The 19,959-nt window shown below is 37.4% G+C and overlaps 1 pseudogene; it reads left to right on the forward strand.

The window, feature by feature from the left end:
- The first annotated feature begins 19,059 nt into the window (after nucleotides 1-19,059).
- Nucleotides 19,060-19,664, forward strand: LOC147421942 (uncharacterized; annotated as a pseudogene).
- The last annotated feature ends 295 nt before the right edge of the window (nucleotides 19,665-19,959 follow it).

The following is a 19,959-nucleotide window of genomic DNA, read 5'->3' on the forward strand; positions in this document are numbered from 1 at the left end:
AGTTATAGATAGAACTAACTTAGTCATAGGATTTGTGTGAACAAACCACCGATGTTTACTCAAAAGTTGTTTTAAGGTACTCTAACAACACTAATGTCTACCTAAAATTCTCTTTAGGATTAGTGTGAACAAACCACCAATGTTTTCTCAGAGTTTGTTCTAAGGTAAACTAACTGCACTAATGTCTACCTAAAGTTAGTTTGAAACCACCTTGGTAAACACATACCTGTACTAAATATATGTAATCTAGAGCCACCAACATGCACTCATAGGTCTCCTAAGGTACTTGCATGCATCAAGAGTACCTTTGCACTAGTTGAAAGCCTTCATGAGACTAAATAAGTGATTTAAGTATACAAAGAAGCATTCAAAGATACTTTGGTGAAAGTGCATAAGCTAGGTATTTCAATACCACCAATCTTCAGGCTAAATGTACTTTGTGGGTAAATATTGGTTTCAAGATATATAATTATCCAAAGGGAATATTTTTTCTCAACAAACACTAATGTAAACTCATAAGCATTATTAAGGTACTCTCATACCACCATTGTATACTCAAAGGTAGTTTAAAACCACCATTGTAAAATCATAAGCACTATTAAGGTACCAATGTATTCTCAAAGGTAGTTAAAACCATCATTGTAAACACATAAGTGCTATACATAGGTATTGTACAACCACCAACGTATACTCATAGGCTCTCTTGAGGTGATTGGAAGCTTGGAAAGTACCTTGACACTGGGAAAAATCTAGCATAAGACCAAGCATGTACTTTCACAATAGAAACTCTAAGCGTATAGGTACTTCATAGTTAGCTTTTTAGGTACCAATTTTGTGGTCTTTAGTAGTTTGGGGATATCTAAAAGCCACCATAGCACTACTAACAAGATACTTGTAGGTTAATGAGTACAATGGCTTTTAAAAGTTTCCCAAAAAACATATTCCATCAAGGAAAGTAGGCATATACATGGCTTTATATGATGTGTTAGCTTACAAAAGGTTATTTTATGACATGTTTTCTTAAACAAGGGTTTGTTACAAAGATTACTATCCAAAAATTACATTAGTTTTTTGGAAAATTATCTCCCATGACATTGCAAGGATACTACCGCCTGAATAGCATTGGCATCAGTCGTGGCCTTGTCATGTATTCTTATAACATGTCTTATTTCCACCTTGTTGTAGTGCTTGTGCCACATACTTGCCATTCAATGCAGATTTCACGTTCTTGAAGGTGAGAGAAAAGGCCAATTGATCCTTAACATCATGCACTTCGTGAGAACCTCCTTCAAATCTTCAGACAAGAACTCACTAGGCCGGTCCTCTATGCCGAGTATAATGATGTACTTACTGGGAGCATTGAAATGGAATTTAAAATGGCTATTATCAACCAATAACACATTTTCTTTATTGTACAACTGCACCAATGCTAAGACAATTTTCCACAGTATTGAAAGACCAGTATTCCACCTACCATGCGAGATATATCTACATCGCAAAGCTATTGTTCAGCCCATCCACTGAAGTAGTCACATATCCCCATAAAACCTCTCTAGACCTCTCTTTTCCCTGTGTCCAACATAGTTGGACTCTAGATATATATGCTTTCCCAGGTCACATCCCAAGCAAGGAACTCTTGTGCATCCTTTGAAACAAGGAGGTACGTAAAAAGTACTGGCTTGGTGGACATGCACAAGATACACATACAAACAATTTTGGGAAAAGGGCTCATTTAACCTACCGCTTGACTCCTTGACCTTTTCAAATGGTGTGGTATCTAGATCAAGAACTTGTGCATCTCTATCAGATGCATTCCATGGAGCACAAATGACACCATTAAGATCAAAAGATCTGTTAGCAGCGGCTAACAGTTTCACCAAGCATGCACCAAGCAGGGGATATGCTATGGATGTACACAATATTTTCTATTCACGTTGTATAAGATCTTGGGCTCATTTGGGAGTTCCAAAGTTGTATATGCTAGCCAGAAAGGTCAAGGTAATCCCATAGTAGGAGGGATTGTGGTGCATGCCTTTATAAGGAACCCTTTTATGCAAAGAAGTCATTCTGGAGTGGTCCTTTTGAGAACTCTCTCCCTAGAGTAGGTCTTGATGGCCTAGCCTTTGAGCTAAATGCCCATGCTTAGAAGGCTAGTGCTAATCACATGTAATTAGTGTAATCTTATCTTAATTAATCTAGTTTTCATTATGTTGTCAATCATGTTTCTCTACTTTCCGTCATTGTTTTGAAGTGTTGATCTTTTCTAATCTAACTCTTACTTATGCTAAGCTACTCCGATTAGTGGAGTCCTTATCTAACCCCCTCGATTAAGTGGAGTGGGCGTACTCGTGATTGAGGGATTAGAGTTGTCCTCTAATGGTGTGCTTGTGTGTGTATAGGTTTAAGAAGCCTTGAGCTTACTTTGATTATGTGTGACTTGATTTGGACACCATGATTGGCATGGTTGGGGTGGCCGACTTGAATGCGATCTTGTGTGCTTAATCGTCAATGCATGTAATTAGAGTTGTGCTTGAGAGACTCCAAGATTAGTGTGTTTCACTTCGTTGGTTGATATGTGTAGATGATCGTTTGTATTGATGCTTGATGTGCGATTAGTATTAGTTGATTTGGGATGATTTCTATTTGCATTGGAGGATGCATGCTCTTGAATCCTCTCAATCTTTGCATCCGATGACGCTCTCGCACATTCTTTGTGTGATGCCTCCAAGCCCTAGCCGGGTCATGCTCTCTCTCTCTCCGGATTGATAGATCTTGTGGGAGATTGTCTATGCTATGGCGAGCCTCCAACATTGGCGCCGCTGCCGGGGAACGGGTTGCCTACGCTAGTGGAGTTGAGGTTGCAAAAGATAAGAGTAATTTGATTACCAGTTTCTTGTAATTAGGTAGGATTTGATTTGTGTGTAGTGTAATTAGGTTTAATTAGATGTGTATAGAGTCATTTCATCCCAAAAACCCCTAAATTCTCTTTTGATTTTGCTAATTTTTCACTAACCTTCACTAATTTTGCATCCCATTCATACTAATTTCGTGCTAATTGTACTAATTCCATGCTAATTTCATGCTAATTGTGCTAACCTAACCACTAATTTTGATTTGGAATGTATGCTAAATCCCCTTAATTGGGGAGGATCATCACTCTTAATTGCTCTAATCTATGCCTAATCATGTGATTGAGTATTGATTTTGGTCAATTTTTTGATCAATTTTGGACCGAATTGGAGTTGCACAGCAATGGAGTGTCTACGCGAGGAGCAAGGACTAAGCGAGCAAGCAATCAATTGTAAGTGGATTGACCTACTAAGTTCAATTTTTGATTGATTAAGTTGATCCCATTGAGTTGCTAAATCATTGCTAAAATTAGGTGTGTGTGCCTAATTGATGGAATTTATGCTTAATTTGATGAAATTGGAATGAAATTGTAATCAAATAGGATGCCAAGATGCTTGTGGAATGGTCGTTTTGCATAAATTGTGTGTGCAAATCACTAAATTGATGTGTATGTGAGGCTATTCCGGTCATGGAGTAGGCCTAATTGCCAAAATTAGGGCAAGATTTGAATGTGTGTGCCCATTTTAAATAACTTTGATGAGAAGATTTATGGTCAAATTGAACACCTAAATGCTTGTAGATTGATGATTTTGCAAGAAATGTGTGTGCAAACATTAGGAATTGGCCTAATTTTGTTGCTAATTGAGCAAAAAATTGGATTTGTGCACCTAATTTTGTGTGTGTGCAATGCTAAATTGAGTTAAAATTTGATCAATTTTTGATTAAAATTGAGTTAATTTAGCATGTATATACTCATGTATGTGTGATCAAGTGTGCAATTGATGAAATGCAATGAGTGTTTAATGAAATTTTTGCACAAATCGACAGCCTAAATTTAGGTATGTGTGCCTAATTAATGGCCAATTATGCCTAAATTGTGAATGATTAATTGGTATTTTACCAATTATGATGATTAAATTGGATAAAGGTTAGTAGATGCACCACAAATTTGACAAAACGGTTGAAGCTGATTGCTCAATTGATGCACAATTGTGGACAAATTGTTTGGATGCCATTGTTATGATTGAAAATTTGTATAAACATGGCAATGTGGTATTGAATTTGGGAATTTTCGAAGATGAAATGAGCAATAATGTGGAGCTCATGTATGAATTTTGATTTTATGCTCCTCACCAATCCAAACACAAACTCACACACCCTCTAATTTTCAGTAGGAACCTTCTCTTAAGAGGTAAATCAATTTTTTTATAAAAAAAAGCCTTTGCATGCCAACTGGTCGCCTTGGTGCGTTACTATTCTTGGCTTGACTGCAAAGGCTACGGAGTCTCGGATTTTGTCTCCTACCCCACCCACTTGCCATTTTTTGGCTCGCTACCCACACACACACACACACACACATACACTGCTGCAACGATATCCCTTTATGGTTTCATGCTGCCTGCCAATGAGCCGCTACCCACTTTCTTCGATTGCAACTGCTCGCCACATATTCTCGGCCTCGCAGTTTGGCTTGGCTGAGGCTTTCAAGATCCCACGCCATCACACACACACACACACACATGATCTCTCCCGCTACTTCAGGCCGAGACCCACAATTGCCAGTTTTGGCGCATTACGAATACACACACTACTCACACAATTTTTGCCACTTGTATGTCGTATGTCTTGCAGCGCTAGAAACCCACGCGCACGCTGCAGCTGGCCCCACACACTTGCAGACCTGTTGACCCGGAGCCGACCCCACCCGCTTTGGCTTGACATATATACACACACACACACACGTTTTTGGTCCGACCCTGGCTCATAGCCTGCAAACACACACACACACACCCTCTCATGCTGCTTTGCTCTGTTGATCCCGAGTCTTGCAACATGCTAACGTCCCCATACCTGCAGCTCGCATCAGCAGGGTTTTTTCATGGAATTTAAAATAAAAATAAAAATGTAAGCAAGTGTTCCCACCCTTCTCCTTGCCCTCGAGCTCATAAGGCTAAAGCCCTCAGAGCCCCTACCTTTGCACTGATATATACTGCTCGCACGTTCAACAAATCCTAGAACATGAATTTCATGCTTGCATGGGTTTGAGAATTGGATCAAAAATGTGGGATTATTGTGCATGGCTTTAAGCTTGATCGAACATTTTTTCAAGTTGTCATCACAATTAAAACTGATTGAAATTCTCTAATGAGGTCGGCTTATGGGGATTTGAGAGCATATTCATGTACATTTATTAAGAGGTTCATAACATTTTTGCATAGATTGCATTTAAAAATGCATGTGACATTGTAATTTAAGATGCAATTTTTGTTTTGAACCACTTGAGAGAGAATTTTGAATGAAGTTATGATAGGTGCAATCTTTGGCCAATGCCATGCTGTCTCTTTTGTTGCTTTGTATGTCAAAATATGCTACATAAGAGCATGAGAAGCAAATGCATTGATTTATTGTGCGATGGGTGAACAATTGTTCATAGAGTTACATAAAAATTGCCAAGTTTGTGGTGGAATGTGATAGATTTTGGAGCTTGGCTTGAATAAAAACTTCCTACAATTACTAATCAATGATCTTTTTTGAAGGTATGGTGGCCAATAATACAAAACAAGGTTTTGATGCTTCAAGAGAGCTCAATTGACACTTCATCATTTGCTCTAAATTCCATATGTGCTATATGAGCATGATGTATACATCGGTTGTGTGTTTTGATTGTGTGATAACTTCTATGCACAAATGATCGTATTTTGCACTAATGGTTTGCTAATGCAGAACGTGGTTTAGTGCTTGGCTTGATTGACATGCATGGAGTTTGAGAGTTACATTGATGATATGTTCATGCTTGATCAAGACAGGTTGTGCTTGGACTTGGTTTGCTTGTACATTTTAGTGCTTAAATTGAATGAAAAATCATTGAAAAGCACTAAAATTTGGGTTTCTTGAATAACCAAAAGAGAGCATTTTGGGGTTGTGATCGATTGTGCATTTTTTAGTGCTTACTTTAAATGTTCAAATGCTTAAGAGCACTCATGATTTGAATCATTTTGAAGGGTGTGGCAGGTGTGCGGTTTCATTGATCCAAAGAGGGGTCATCATTGCAATGTATTGCAACAATTTGGCTAATTAGAGCCATTCCAAATTTTTTGGATTAAAAGTTGTGTACATGCTAGCTCATAGCTTGGTCAACAATTAAATTTTTTCGTTTTGAGCTAGTGTTTACCCAGCTTTTTTAAGAGCTTTCAAGTACAAAATTTGGCTATTGAGAGCCATTCACTTTCATTCCATTAAGAGTTGCAGTCATCTCTAGCTCATAGATTACACTAAAAATTTTTGAAAACTTAATGTGAGCTAGTTGTTAGCCAACTTTTTGAAAAGTTTAAAATGTAAAATTCGGCTATCAAGAGCCGCTTCAAATTCATTCAAAGTTGCATTATTTTCAGCTCTTGGCTTGTTTTTAATTCCATATTTCACTGAGCTAGAAACTAATCAACTTTGAACCATACATGAGAGGTTGTAAAAATTGTAAAATGTGCTTATGTAGAAGCGTATTTTATCTCTCATTGTTGATATGTATGCATAAATTTTCTATCAAAGAGCATCATGTGCATAACCAAAGGCATTTTTTTCCCTTGGGTTTTTTTCCTTTGGCAAATCTAGGTTCCAAGACCTTAGATTAGGATTCAATAAAAGTTTTTTGCTTGTTGCTTTCAATAAAGGGTTTCTTTGCATGATGTGTTATGCACTAACCTTTAATGTAAGAACCAAGGATTTCAATAAAAATAAATAAGGCCTACAAGGATACCACTTGCCAAGATGATCCAAATTGGCAAAAGGTGAACTCCTTCCATGCTTTGCAATTGCTCTTTACACATTCATTGCTTGGTTAAGTAAATTTGCTTCAAATTTTGGTTTTGTAACGGCCAAATTTAAATTATCATTAAAGTTTCAACATTAGGCTTTGTCAATATTAATCCGTTAAGAATTTGAGTTTATTTTTGTTAGCATGCGTGAAGGTAATGACCTAGCTTAATGTTAGCTCATGTTTTGCTAGTCTAGATATCCTAATGCCTACCTTAAATGTAGCATTCTCACACCACTTGTTCTAGGTTAGATTAAACTTCCCTATCTCTTAGTCCAAATGCTATACGAACTTATTAAATGGTGGAAGAATGTGCTAACAAAACAAAAATCATACGGACAAATTGCAAATGTGTCTAAAAGAAGTGACCAAAAATGGCCACCAAGACACTTGAACTAAACATGTTGTGACGTGTCTAAATGTGGCCTAGTGCCTTATTAGTCTTTGGTAGGTGGGGGGGACCACCTTGGCATGCGTTGTTGAGGCCCTAAACCGATGCCCTAGATTGATAGGGGTTAGTTGTCGCCTTGGTAGGCTAGTAGACTTTTGGAGAAGGCCTTGTGGATAACAAGGAACTGAAAGTCGTAGCTTGACCTGCCATGGGATGGTCGCCTTGTGTTGTGAATTAATTTTTTCAATGATATACAATTCAATCGTCCATGAGCTTTCAAAAGAGTGCCTAAATGACATTGTACTAATTGTAAGTAACTCTAATAATAGCCAGAACATGTCTAGGTGTAGGAAGTTGCATTAAGCATAAAACATTTAGGTTTTAGATTAGCATAATTTTGAGTTTGCATTAATCTAGGTTCATAATTTTACTGCTTGTGTTAGCATTCATAAACTTGCAATTTTTGAAGGGTTAATCTTTACAATAGTCTAAGTGTTTTTTTTCTTTATGATACTTTAAATTTGGCCATACATTAAACTCTAAATTTTACAGCAAATTACCTTGCATGCTCAATGTACTTCATATTGAATCTCCATGACTCAGCTTGTGGTGCTTAATCAAATGCTTTCTCTTTTTGACAGACCTACCTCCAGGACATATGATTACATGCCTTCGTGGCTGCCTTGACGGCACACGAGGACGTGTGCCAAATTAGGAAGGGGGGAGTGTTAGCAGCGGCTAACAGTTGCACCAAGCATGCACCAAGCAAGGGATATGCTATGGATGTACACAATATTTTCTATTCACATTGTATAATATCTTGGGCTCATTTGGGAGTTCCAAAGTTGTATATGCTAGCCAGAAAGCTCAACTTAATTTCATAGTAGGAGGGATTGTGGTGCATGCTTTTATAAGGAACCCTTGTATGCAAAGAGGTCATTCTGGAGTGGTCCTTTTGAGAACTCTCTCCCTAGAAGAGGTCTTGATGGCCTAGCCTTTGAGCTAAATTCCCATGCTTAGAAGGCTAGTGCTAATCACATGTAATTAGTGTAATCTTCTCTTAATTAATCTAGTTTTCATTATGTTGTCAATCATGTTTCTCTACTTTCCGTCATTGTTTTGAAGTGTTGATCTTTTCTAATCTAACTCTTACTTATGCTAAGCTACTCCGATTAGTGGAGTCCTTATCTAACTCCCTCGATTAAGTGGAGTGGGCGTACTCGTGATTGAGGGATTAGAGTTTTCCTCTAATGGTGTGCTTGTGTGTGTATAGGTTTAAGAAGCCTTGAGCTTACTTTGATTATGTGTGACTTGATTTGGTTGGGGTGGCCGACTTGAATGCGATCTTGTGTGCTTAATCGTCAATGCATGTAATTAGAGTTGTGCTTGAGAGACTCCAAGATTAGTGTGTTTCACTTCGTTGGTTGATATGTGTAGATGATCGTTTGTATTGATGCTTGATGTGCGATTAGTATTAGTTGATTTGGGATGATTTCTATTTGCATTGGAGGATGCATGCTCTTGAATCCTCTCAATCTTTGCATCCGATGACGCTCTCGCACATTCTTTGTGTGATGCCTCCAAGCCCTAGCCGGGTCATGCTCTCTCTCTCTCCGGATTGATAGATCTTGTGGGAGATTGCCTATGCTATGGTGAGCCTCCAACAAGATCACATTGGTCGTGCAGGAATATCAAAGGGCAGTGATGTGATGGTGAGAGGAATATATGAAGGTTGATCTCTAATGATTATTGTTTCATTACAAGAAACTGAAGATACTATGTGTCGTCAATGTCAAAGTGTATGCATGAAGATATTGTGTCTTCAATGTCAAAGTTCTTGCATACACGAGGATTTGGGGGGTTGGAAACAATACAAGAATTTGGGGGGATTTGGGGGGTTGGAAACAATACAAGATTTTGAGTCTCACAAGATGGTGAGCGAGTTTTTTTTAGTGACAAAAAAACGAGCAGGTCCCTCAATAAATTTATTTGTGAATTAGAGAGATGTTTATAAAGGATGGTGTTCATTAGCCTAAAGTACAAGCTGGACAACTGCAAGAACATTTCGTTTATTGTTGATTGCTATGTCAATATCGGAAAGTTCCCTTCCCACACATAAAATATTTTTCCTAATAGTGACTCTAATTATGGTTTTCAAGGCATCCCATGCATGGGATCCCATGTCTCCATAATTTAATCTATGTAAAACAATGCATAATAACAAAACAAGATGTTATCAAGAAAGCTATGGTGAAATATTCATAGAATACTTCTATTTGCTTTACTAATTACCTGTCCATGAGGTTTCCTCCTTTCGATATGTGTGAACTGAAACTATAAAATCTCCTTTCTCTTTAATGCAATTTTTCATGGAAAAAGCTACCTTCGTACCCAAAACATCTTAGCTAAGATTGCAAACACTTACATACGAAATAAGTCTGCATAAAGGCATAGCCGGACACTCAAATCATTTGAAGACCCTTGTGGTCTTTAGGATGTCCTCACCTTTGTCCACATGTATTTGGCTATCATCCACCTTAGCCACACAACGCCGGCTCAGTCGGCATAAAGGCAAAACTAGACGCTCAAAGCAATTGAAGACCCTTGTGGTCTTTAGGATGTCCTCACCTATAAGTGGATATCATGCCCCTCATCCACACATGGAGAGACTTGGAGTGCTATGTTAAAATGTATAAGCTCCAAAGTAGATTCTTGCCTATCTGTCTCTAGATCTTCAACCACGAAACCCAACCCAATGTCTCTACTCTTACTCTCATCAATATGATTATCAGAATCATCAAATTGTTTGGTGATAGACATTGAAATGACTTGATTATTGTAGAGAAGATCACGAGTCAAGAAATCCCTTCCCCATGTTTGAGAACCACAATCAGTTGTTGGACTACAAAATTAAATGCCCTCACTGTTTTAGAATTTAATTTTTATGTGTATAAGACATACACTTTCAAGTGGCCAATAATGTGAACACATTTATGTAAATGTATTGATAATCAATGAATGTATGACCCTTGATCATATTCACATGAAAAAAAAGCCCTCCTATCTCTGATGCTTGTGCCTTTTTGGAATGTTTAGCTGGATCATAAACAATCACAATCACTTACTTCCTATAAGGTGCAGGTCGTGTAGCCAAAACCACTTACCATCCTCGAGTTTCTTGTGCCAAGTTTGAGTTTTTCATCATGTCACCAAGGACAATAGGGGAATCTTGGATCTCCCTCTTTGTGAAGCATGTGTTGCACCACATTCAAACCCTTTTGTGCAATAGACTCCATCATCTTGACATCAACATTCCATTGGTTCACCTTCCTTTGCCTTGGGCTGCACTTCAAGCTTTACAAAGGGCTCCACCTCAACAGAAGTGCTCTCACTTGGCACATGCAAGTCTTCCCTTCCAGCAAGAGATGTATGATCATCAAAGTGGGTGTTAGTGTCCATAGTGTGGACATCTGGAGTAGCATCAACAAACACATTTGGCACCTTAATTGGTAATGGTATGGAACATGGCATATTACCAGAAGCTACAACTACACCACAAAAGCTACAAAAATCCAAAAAAAAATTAACATTCTAAACAAACTCAAATGATAAAAAAATAACTAACCAAACACTATGCAAGAGCATCACCTTCATTGAGTTTGGAATACTCTGCTTACAAGAGGGATGGATTGGCAGATTTTTCCTTTAGGTGCTTGCACATTTTTTCCCCATTTTTTGTGTTTGCCTACTCTAGTTTGACTCCGCTAGATGTGTAGCTTCCTCCCTCTTCTGAAAGTATTATATCCAATAAGAATTGATCTCTCCCCTTGATTTAACTACGTGAATTTATTTAATTATTGTCTCCATTTTTCCTCCGCTAGAAGAAGTGCATTCAGATCTATTTCAGCTATGGAAAAGTTATTTATTGATGCTAACATTTTCTCCACCTTTTGATAAAATTGGCCACTTTAGGTAACTTCCTTTTGATATCGTTGAATTCAACAGTTAGATTTTGGAGTCTTTCACATACTTTGATATATATCTCATCTTGTTTGTTTCTAGAACTACTATGTGAATTGGATGACCTTCCCTCTAAAAAATTATCTTCACAATGCCATGTCTCTGCTAGCCTCCTGTGTCTCTTAGCTAATGGAGATTCAGATTGTTGTTGTTGAAGATTTTTTGTTCATGAATCCTTGCTATTATCTTTGGCCACGTCTTCCTTGACTTGCCTACGTCCTTTTTAGGATGCTCCTCAAATCCTTTGGCTGGTTTCTTAGTTTCTATCTCGCTTCTTACCAAATTCAAAAGCTTGAATTTTCACTTTCAAATCTTTTGAAGCAATCGATGAAAGCCTTTGAATGGTTTAGGCCTCTTTGGATTCATTTGATCCAATCTTGAGTGATACAAGCAACCAGTGCCCTTTGGTCCTACCACTCATCCACTTCCTTGGCCTTTCCCTTAGCTTTCCAAACAACCCTTTGTTTCTCCCACTTTTGAGCCTCTTTGATTTGATTTACTTGATTGGATGGCTCATATAGTAATTCATCGAGGACAATGCTAGCACCCCTAGTGATCAGTCCTCACACACACTAGAACTAATTATGCCACCTTCCCCTTGGACACTTTAGCTTTCACATTGTCTGGATATTGCATTTCATATGTGATTTCCACATGTGTAACAATTGAAATTACATTTGGTAAAGTCAACTTTACCTCTACATCTACCAAATAATTTTTGATAGCATCCTCTTCTTACCAAATTGCTGATACTAGCTCCATTGTTGATGTTCTTAGTAGGTAGCCCCTCCTATTTAACTAGTTTTGGGTTTATTATTTCTATCATGGAAACATCTTTTCCTTCCCTAAATTGATGCAATTTGATTTTACGATTATTCTGCATGTGCCCAAAAGCTTTGCGATAAGTGCACTTGCAATTTGTATCAGATTGATGCTCTTTGGATTTATATTTTATACACTAGAGCTCTATTTTTCTAATAGATACAAAAGTTCTAATCCCCTAAAATGGAATTAATGGGTCCTATTTATAGGTATTCGTACTAGGCTTTGACTGGCCACACATTCATATAGGGCCAGGTAACTACTGGTAACTCCACAAGGTAACTTGTTGAAGTAGCCCCCAGTGTAAAAGGTATCCTAGATCCAGTTCTCACCTTTTGCACACACAAACACATTCTTCTAAGATGGACTCTACCAAAAATATGTCCTACATATGGTGTTTAAATTAAATATCATGCTAATAAAAAGGACCTATATAGAGCAACAAAAGGTGGGGATAGATGTTTATTAAAATGATGCAGAAAAAGAAACTTATATTGTATCAATGATATACCTCACAAGTCCACCTCATAGGAAATTGAGTTGCCAAAGGAGAAATCCAAATTACATGGACATGTAGTGACATCAAACCCCAACTTGATACAATGCATCATATATAAATGATCGATATAGAAGACTAAAGAGTAGAAAAGAAAGACACAATATGAATATGGTACCCACTTGGTGGTTTGGAGTCCATCAATATGTCTCTTTTGAGATGCACATCTATGTATGGTTTTTAGAAGATTAAATGGTTCAATGGACCACCGCCACAAATATAGTGTTTGGATATGCGTCTATTTGTTAAATAGTACCAAGCCAACACACATGAAGCATATCAAGGTAATCATTTTTAAGTCAGAACATGATCACCACAAATACAATAAGCCCTTTTTCTGAGTAGTCACCAACTAACATATTGAAGTTTGAAGGGCGCCATGTTTATATCTAGCATAAGACACTGGCCTTATATTCTACCCATTAATAATGTTTTTTTATAGACAATTATGAGTAATAGCATGACCATACTATTTTATAGACCAAGTTGAGTGGAGATAAACCTAATAATGATTTTTCTAAATGTAAAACTAAAATGGACTTGCTTTGCTTGACACCCCCCCTCCCCCCTTCTCTCTCTCTCTCTCTCTCTCTCTCTCTCTCTCTCTCTCTCTCTCTCTCTCTCTCTCTCTCTCTCTCCTACCTAAAAGAATTCTTTGCCATACATCATGTCCATGGTATCAAAAAATGTAGATTGTACATAAGGTGGTTTGATAAAGGATGTCAAGATGTTCACAACTCCTTGATAAAGCTAGATGTAACTATGGACAAAGATAACTATCAAAGGTAGTGTAGATCTTTTTGACCTAATAGACAACAATTCACTCTTTTGATCACAACTTCTTCATTTGAACACTCTAATTTGGGTGACTTATATCCTCAATTGATTTATTCTCTCTCCACACCGATGTAAAAAAAAAAAAGACAAATGGAAGGGCTTTTTGCAATAGCATTTTTGAAATGAACAAGTCCAAGAAATTTTACTCTCATCTCTTATTTTACATGCAATGTTTTTTGGCACTTGCAAGGGTTCTTCTTGCTCAACAAGGTCCACACCCATTGCAAAAAATGATCCAAAATCTCCTATGTATGGAGACATCAACACAACCACTCCACCAATAACATTTAAAAAAATGATTTGGTGTACTTGTTATCGTTGCAAGAAACAGTAAACAAGCAATATGAAGACTTACTTACATGCACTTGCAATGGAGAATGGAATGCTAAGGGTTTTTTGTTGAGAATGAGCATCTCAAGAGGAAACTTGAGATGCAACAACACGTTTGATGCAACTTGAAGAGTAAGTTATAGAATGTAAACGCTATCTTGTGGACTTGAATTCTTTGAAGGAGCACATGAGAAAAGGGGAGTATGACCATGTATTGAAAGAGGAAAAATATGACATCATGAGCCATAATTTAGGTGAAATGAAAAATATCTGCACAAATAAGAAGTGAGATGATGTATGTGAATGCAATGTGGCTGTTTGTAATCTCTCTCTCTCTCTCTCTCTCTCTCTCTCTCTCTCTCTCTCTCTCTCTCTCTCTCTCATAGGCTATGACTAAACAAATAATGGTTAGAATATGGACGTAGCGGAGTTGAAGGAACGAGAGCAATGTTCCAAGTACATTATTATTCATGGAATTTTCAAAGAGAAGTTAGAGAACCCTCCTTCTCTTCCCATTGTTATCAAAGATATCTTAAAAACCCTCTTTGGCATGTCAGGAGTTATGGTTTATGGAGCACATAGAGTTGTTAAGCAAGGAGATCCTTACTCGTTGGAAAAACCAATTCTATGCACCATGCCAGGTGAGGCCAAACAACAGATTATCCTTGATTATAGTGAATTTATTGGAGGGATACAAAATGTTTTGTATGTGAAGATCACACTGTTAAGCAACAAAATGTGCATCGCAAGGCCTATGAACATAGAAGTACAAAAAGGAAGGAGATCTCTCATGAAGAAAACATACTCAAGGAGGAGGCAAGTCCCTTAAGAAAATAGGAAGGCATGACCTATGAGGCCGAGTTACAATTGAAATTATACTTTTGGAATTGCAATGGATGTCCATGGAATGTGGGGGTTGGCATAGATGAACTACCAAGAAAAGCTGATGTTGTACTTCTTGTTGAAACTTGGGAGCATGAAGCACAAACAATTAACGAGTTGGAGGATTACAATGTACATTGATTGATGTGGTCAATGAATCTCAATCAACAAAAAAAGAAATGAGAGGTAGCATGTATGATTTAAAAAAAACAAAAGATTTTATATCAATTGTGAAAGATGACAAGCACAAACATTATGTAAGATTAAAAATTATGACACAAAAAAGGGAGTCCATTTTTATATAGCTGATTGCTACATTCCTCATCATGATTCCCCCTTTTATGATTACATGAATAGAGATCATCCATTTGTTGATTTAGAGGAGGACATTGCTTATTTTAAAGGCAAAGGTAATGTTATTGTCTTTGGGGAAATGAATGCTTGCACAAAAAAAATACAAATAATACTTTTCCATAAAGCACGTCCATGTGATCAACAAATGTAGATTACACAAAAGGTGGTTTGATAAAGAATGTCAAGATGCTCAAAAGTCCTTAATAAAATTAGATGCAACTATGGATAAAGATAACTATAAATTTGCATGCATACAAGGCATTGATTCTAAAGAAGAGTAGAACATGGAAAGTCAAGCATCAATTTTTTCAAGTCCAAGAAAAGACAATCGCACGTGAAAGATTTTGGATAAACTTGAATGGAAAGCAGACTGAGAGTTTTGGTAACTTGAGCCTTATGGATATATACATGCATTGTAGGCAACTGTATGAGCAACCAAATGCTAGAATGATGCCATTTTATGATTCATTCCCATGTATGCTCTCTTTTTTTACTATTGAGTATGTGTGGGACGGGCTTGAAATGTTGGCCACTCACAAACCGGGAGATCTTTATTATATCAAACCAAAAATGATTAAATGGATGGGATGTTTTATACATGATTAGATGTGTGACATAATCAACCTTGCACTTCAACATGGTATGCCTTGTGATTGGAGCACTAATTGGGTCAAACATTTGCATACAGGAGGGGATGTAAAGAATGTAAATAACTATCAAACTATAATGATTATGTCTCTTATGGAAAAGTTTTTTGGGTGCATAATACATATAGAATTGAGTGAATGGGCTAAAAATAATGGCAAGCATGCAAAATGACAAGCGGATTTTGGTTGGCTCCATACATGTAAAGAGAAATTTCAAAAAAACATTGTAATCACTATTGGGATTAAACAAGGATTTTTGTTCTCACCAACTCTTTTTGTTCTATGCATCAATTTCAATTGGAACAAATGGTACTTGACTTTTTGCAAGAGGAAAGCATTGAAGATGTTACTATATGCAATGTGGTAATATGATTTTGTTGTATGCAGATGATATAGTTCTTCTAGCACACACTTTAAAGGATGCAAAAAAGTTTATAATTGTCCTTGAGAACTTTTGCTTGCATAGTGAGTTGATTCTGAATGAATCCAAAACAAAGGTTATGCTTGTGAAAACCAACCATAAGGAGAAGCCATGCATTGTGTACAACATCGAGACACTTAAAGTTATTGAGAGATTTAAGTATCTTGGTCTTGGGGTTGTTAGGAAATAGGGCATAGATAAGTAGATACTAGAGTAGTTTACTTAATGGAGAGAAATAATTTTCACATAAGAGATTAGAGAGAGAGAGAGAGAGAGAGAGAACATGATATATGTGGCTCACCCAATGTGGCTATGTGCACAGGAAAGCAACCACTTAATGGCTTTAGTAATTCAAAACTAGAACTAGGTTACAAATGGATTATACCCTTAATGGAACTCTCACCTTGCTTTACTCTCACCACCTCATACACACCCTGTTTCATCAACTTCATACATTTTGTGTGTGGAAGAGGCCAAAAGGGCTGCCTTCTCTCATGAGAGACAGTCGTGTGTAGCCGCCCTTGTGTAGACAAGTTCGGGATGAATTCTCCCATGTGCTCATGTGTGGCCACCCTTGAGAAGACAAGTCCCTCTAGAAATTGGACACCAGCCATTGAATTTGACCACTGACCAAAGCCCACCAACCCCACTGGCCATTAACTACCAAAATTGGCCAATCGGACAATCGATCGATCATTTTCCAATCACTTGTAGGACGTTGTTTGGTCATAATATTATGACGAAAAGGGAAAATTTTGATGAGCCCTAGGTTGGGCGTGAATTTTGGTTTTCCAACGAGCGAGTGATTTTTCTTACGCATGATGGCTTCTCCTCTTAATGGGGGCCTTACAAATGTGCGTTTTTTAAGACTAAAAATAGGGGTGAATTGGGCTCCATACTTAACAATCTTCCACTTGGAGACTGATCTCCACACAAACCTCTGACTTCTTTCCATCTTGGTTTCTTATCCTTGAATGCCGATTGAAGATGAGTTAAAAGCTCAACTTCTCCTTGTTAACTACCTTTGTTAACATGTCCATAGGATTTTCACTTGTGTGCACCTTTCCTAGCTTTAGCTGTCCCTCTTCCAAAAGAGTACGTATGAGGTGATATCTCACCTTAGTTTTCTTTGTCCTTGAGTGAAAGGCTGAATTCTTCACAAGATGATTGGCGCTTTGACTGTCACTATACAAGACACAATTTTCTTGCTTGTATCCAAGCTCCTCCAAGAATCTGTGAAGCCACATAATTTCCTTCCTTGTCTCCATCATTGCTACATATTCTACTTCCGTGGTAGAAAGTGAGACCACTTTCTATAGCTTTTGTTGACTAGATATTATATATTCAGGCTAAATATTGTTGGGTCTGAAATTGGAATGCTGCTCTGAATATTGCTGACTCTAAATATTGCAGAATGTGAATATTGCTGACTCTGAATATTAATGAGTCTGATATTTGGTGAGTCAAATATTAGCTAAGTCTGATTATTTGCTGACTTTGATTATTGATGAGTCTGATGTTTGTTGAGTTTGAATGTTTGCTAAGTCTGATTATTTGCTGACTTTGATTATTGATGAGTATGATGTTTGTTGAGTCTGATGTTTGCTAAGTTTGATTATTTGTTGACTTTGATTATTGATGAGTCTGATGTTTGTTGAGTTTGAATATTTGCTGGGTTGGAATATTGCTAGGTCGGATTTTTACCAGGTCAAATTTTGGTTAGGTTGAATTTTGTTGAGTCTGATATTTTAGGCCAAGAACATTTTTGGGTTGGACAGTTATAACCATAAGTTAGTACTTGTATTGGGACGAGTTCTACGAGAGAATCTTTAGCCATGGTATTATTTGCTTTGTCTGATCTTTTCTCTATGTTTTGGTTGCTAACTATGAAGTTATCTGAATGTGTCTTTTGCTGAGTCTGATCATGAAGTGAATATTTATTCTCTATTTAAGAGCATGTGTGAGAGAGAGATTCTTGTGTTGATTGAACCCCAACACATTTGGCGATCCCATTGGGCCATTGAAGGTTTTTCCAACACATTTGGTGAACCTACTGCAATTGTTTTTGTGTTGTGTCTGACATTCTTGTCTTGTTGATTACCTATTGTAATGGTATGTCTGCTGGGTCTGATTACCTTCTCTGTCAGCATTCGAGGTCAGTGTTTGTGTTTCACAAGAGTAATGATGCCATGAAAAAACCTATCTCGAAGGAGAAATTGTTAGACTGAGGAGTGAAAATTCAAGAGCAGCAGATCATGTTTGATTAGAAGCGTTGTTGCAGATCCAAAATTCAGATTTTGCTGCTATAAGTGCTGCAGATTCTGGTTGCACAGATTCAGCAAGGTGTTGTAGATTCACGCTGCACAGATTCAACAAGGTGTTGGAGATTTAGACTGTGCAAAATGGCAAAAATTTGGATGATTTTGCAGAGATAAAAGAACAATTTCTTAAATCAAACAGAGAAATCTGATGTTGAATCTGATGTTGATAATCAGATATCTTGAAGCAAACAAACTCAAGAATGGTATCTTTTACTGAATTTTTCCAAACATATAAATACATCACTGAACTAAAATATCCCAATCAATTCAAGCAACCAATTAAATGGACTATGTGGATCCCTGTATAGCATCCGTGGCTCTTCATTTAGCGAATTTAATGGGTCTCGGATTGGTGTCGTGCACCGATCTTAAGGGCTAAACATCATTGTTGTATTTTAATGAGGTGAATGTTATGGGGGGTAAAAGGAAGAAAGAGAAATGTGAGGTTTGCATGAGTAAGAAGCATAAGGTGGATGATTGTCCATGTGTAGTGGATGAGTGCTCAAGAGATGCTTGTAGGAAGTGGTGCATGGTGGATTTTTGCACATAACTTCATAACATTAGCCGCAAATTGCAAAAGGAAACTTCCTATAACAAAATGGAAAGAGCCTTAGAGAAGCTAAATGATTTTGAAGATGACTTGGAGAATGCAAATGAATGGCTAGATGATCATAAAGCGGATAGGAAAAAATCATGTTCTAGTAGAAATAAAGTTTTCAAGTTGCAAAAAGTATGTGAGAAGCTGAGGGATGCATATGAGAATGAGTTTGAAGGGGATTTGAGTCATGATGACAATGATGGATGGAGCATGGAGCCTATAATCCACCAAGTAGGGATACCAAAGATGGAGGAGAAGGAGGTGCAAAAGGAGGTTGGCCAAAAGAGACTAGAAGAGCCCCTAGATACCCCTAACCTACTACTAGAGTATACCATAGAGTGGAAGAGGGATATCCATTGCTTAAACTTATGTTTTTTTCATATGGAAAATGTTGTTACCCTATTTGTGGGGAGAAGCATGTCATACATAACCGTGATGTTGTTCATGTTATTCAAAGCCCACTTGAAGAGGTGGAGAGTGAGATGAATGCATTGGAGGAATTGCTAAAAATCAGATTTCTTGAAATCAGATTTTTTGACAAGGAATTTCTGAAAACCATATCAGTTCAGGAGGAGTCTCCCCACCAAAAATATCCATGCAGGTGAAAGTGTTACAAAAAGGTGCTAAAGGAACATTGAAGGAGTTTACAGATGCTGATTTTGATGATCGACAGATTCAGACAAAAAATCATACCATTATGCCAAATGTTGCGGGGATAATCAAGCGAATCAAAATTTTGGTTTTGAATGTTTTGAATGACAGATTTTGATATCACAGGTCGATATCAAGCAAGGATATGCTTCAATTGCAGAGAATTTGAAGAATTAGATTGATTTTTGTTCAAATCTAAACAAGGATGAATCAGGAAAAGGTCTCGTATATCAGATTGAGCATGAGGAA

This window comes from Adiantum capillus-veneris, chromosome 27, assembly GCF_014529385.1.
Source record: "Adiantum capillus-veneris isolate H3 chromosome 27, ASM1452938v2, whole genome shotgun sequence".
In the NCBI taxonomy this organism is placed as follows: domain Eukaryota; kingdom Viridiplantae; phylum Streptophyta; class Polypodiopsida; order Polypodiales; family Pteridaceae; genus Adiantum; species Adiantum capillus-veneris.